Source organism: Elephas maximus, chromosome 11 (assembly GCF_024166365.1).
Source record: "Elephas maximus indicus isolate mEleMax1 chromosome 11, mEleMax1 primary haplotype, whole genome shotgun sequence".
Classification (NCBI taxonomy): Eukaryota; Metazoa; Chordata; class Mammalia; order Proboscidea; family Elephantidae; genus Elephas; species Elephas maximus.
This window is the reverse complement of record NC_064829.1, coordinates 43,773,868-43,777,412: the sequence shown is the minus strand read 5'-3', so window position 1 is coordinate 43,777,412 and position 3,545 is coordinate 43,773,868.

Here is a 3,545-nt window from a genome sequence, read left to right as displayed (position 1 = left end):
GGGAGGGGAAATGTGGTAAGGGGAGGGAGGAACTAATATTGGGGGGGGGAAGGGGGAAAAACTACAACCCCCAAAATACAGCAGAGCTTAACCCCCCCCCCCGCCTTGGCTGCTTACATATGAGGTACAAAAGAAAAAAAAAAAAACTCTAAGGAGATAGAAAATTGCCGCAGTTCCATTGCCGTCACCATAAGAGAACTATGTTATTGATGCTTCAATGGATTTTGTTTTTAAATGTACATAAAATAACATTCACTCTTTTTCGTGTACAGTTCTCAGATTTTTGAGAAATGCATACTCAGGGGCAACCACCGATATGTTTCTCATCTTTATTTTCTAGAATGTCTAGAGGTGGTACTAAAATCATGATATATATAGTTCTTGAAGTCTAGCTTCTTTCACTTAGTGTAATGCACTTAGGAGTCATCTGTGTTGTGATTATGTTTTATTTTTCCTTTCGTCAATTGAAAGTCATTGTGTTCTTTGCAGTTTTTGGTGTTGATGAATAAACCTACATAAACATTTTGTGTACAGGTTTGTGTGTGACCATGTTTTCATTTTTCTTGGGTAATGAGTGGGATGGCTAAGTCATGTGGTCACTCTGTTTAACTTTATAAGGCCAGACCTTTCCAAAGTGGTTGTACCATATTACATGCCCACTCACAATGTATCATGCCATCCATATATCTTCTTTGATAAAGTGTATCTATTCAAAACATACATTTCTTTTTGTTGCTTTTTTTTTTTTTTAATTACTGAGTTTTGAGAGATCTTTGTATATTCTGGATATAAATACCTTAAGTTTGTGATTTGCAAATATTTTCTCCCAGTCCTCTGTTTTCTACTATCTTAACATTTGAAAATGAGAAATTCTTAATTTTAATGGAGTCCATTTATCAATTTTTCTTTTATGCATTGTCCTTCTGGTGTCACATGTAAGAACTCTTTGCCTAATCCAAGTTAGATTTTCTGCAGTTTTTTCTAGAAGTTTTATGTTTTACATTTAGAGCTATGATCCATTTCGAGTTAATGTCTATGTGAGGAGTAAGGCTAGGTCTAGATCATTATTTTCATGTTCATGCATTTGTTCCACACCATTCGTTGGAAAGACTTTTATCTCCATTGAGTTGTCCTTGCACCTTTGTCAGAATCAGTTGACCATCTCTCTTTGGAGCTTCTGTTCTGTTTTGCTGTAGCTTTATATTAAGTCTTGAAATCAGGGACCATGATCTCTCAAACTTCGTTGACTTTTTTCAAAACTGTTCAGGCTATTCTAGACCTTTGCTTTTCCATATGAATTTTAGAATTAGTTGGTGAGTCTTCCAAAAACAAATAAAAAGTCATGCTAAGGTTTTAACTGTGATTAGGTTAAATCTTCCTTTCTAGTCTGTATGTCTTATCTTCCTCCCTCCCTCCCCCTCCCCTGTTTCTCTTTAATTATTACCCTGGCCTGGACTTCCAGTGTGATACTGAAGAGGAAGAGTGAAAGTGGTTCTCTCTGTTTTGTGCCAGTCTTAATGGGGAGGCATTCAGTCTTTCACCATTAGGTATAATGTTAACTAAGTTTTTTTGTAAATGCCCTTTATCAGGTTGAAGTTCCCCTCTACTTTGTTTGTTGAGAATTTTTATCATGGGTGAAAACTGAGTTTTGTCAAATGCCTTTTCTGCATCAGTTGACAGGATCATGTGGTGGGATGAACCAGCCTGTATTCCTAGAATAAATCCCACTGTTCGTGATATATTATCATTTTTATGTATTGCTAGATACAATTTGAAAATGTTGTGTTGAGTGTTTTTGTTTCTGTTGTGTTTATATGGTTAGTAGTTTTCTTGTTCTATGCTTGTCTGGTTTTGTGTCAGAATAATGCAGGCCTCATAAAATGAGTAGGGAAGTGTTTCTTCCCCTTTTATTTTCTGGAAGATATTATGTAGAATTGCTATTATTTCTTCCTTAAGTTTTTGGTAGAATTCACCATTGAAGCAATCCTGGCATGGAGTTTTCTTCATTTGAAGCTTTTAAACTATGAATTCAATTTCTTTACTAGATTTAGGAGCATTCACATTGTCTATTTCATCTTGAGTGAGTTTTGATACTTTGCGTTTTTCAAGGAATTGGTCCATTTTATCTAAATTACCAAATATATAAGCATAGAGTTGATCATAGTTTTCACTTATCCTCTTAACATCAGTATGTCCTATAGTGATATCATTCCTACCATTGATAACGTGTGACTTTTCTCTTTTTGTCCAGGTCAGCCTGACTAGAGGTTTAACAATTTAATTATTTTCTCAAAGAACAAGCTTTTGGCTTCATTGGTTTTCTCTACTGTTTTCAATTGCACTGGTACTTGTTATATTTATTATGTCCTTCCTTTTACTAGTTTTGGGTTTATTTTGTTCTTTTCTAGTTTCTTAAAGTGAAAGCTCACATGATTGAGTTTTTTTCTTTTCTAATATAAGAATTTAATGCTATAAATTTCCCTTTAAACACTATTTTAGCTGCATTCCACAAATTTTTATGTTTCATTTCAAATAAAAATTAAAAATAAATTACAGGGATAATGAGAGAATAGTATATACCACCCATCTCTCAAAATGTCATACTGTGGTGGCTTGCCATGATGCTGGAAGCTATGCCACTGGTATTTCAAATACTAACATGATATCTGTCTATGGTGGACAGGTTTCAGTGGAGCTTCCAGACTCAGACAGACTAGGAAGAAAGACCTTGTGATCTACTTTCAAAAATTAGCCAATGAAACCCCTATTAAAAAAAACAAAAACTATGGATCACAACAGAATATTGTTTGAGGTTGGAAGGCACTCAAAATGCAGTGGCCACTACAATGGACTGGAGCACGCCAATAATTGTGAAGATGGCTCCAGACCAGGCAGTGTTTAGTTCTGTTTTACGTAGGGTCACTATGAGTCAGAGCTGACTTGAAAACAACTAACAACAACATACTCTACTCACATAAATTTGGCAACTTGGATCAAATAAACAAATTTGTTAAATACTACAAATTACCAAAACTCACCCAAGTGAAATAAACAACCTGAATAGTACTATAACTGTTAGATAAATTGAATTTGTAGTGAAAAACCTCCGAAAAATTTCCAGCCCAAGATGGCTTCATTGGTGAATTCTACCAAATATGTATAAAAAAATAATATCAACAGTACATGATCTCCTCCAGAGAACAGAATAGGGGAACACTTCTCATTTTATGAGGCCACCATTACCTTAGCAAAACTAGACAAAGACAATACAAGAGAAGAAAACTATGGATAACAAAAAATCACATGATCTTATCAACTGATGCGGAAAAACATTTGACAAAATATCAACCATTTATGATTGAAAAAAAAGCTGAAAAATTTATAGCTAACACTATACTTAACTGTGAAAGACCAAATGCTTTCCTCCTAAAATAAGATATAAGGCAAGCATGAAGCATGTCCACTTCTCACTACAAAAAAAAAAAACAAAAAACACTGTACTGGAAATACTAGCCAGCACAGTAAGACAAGAAAAAGTAATAAAA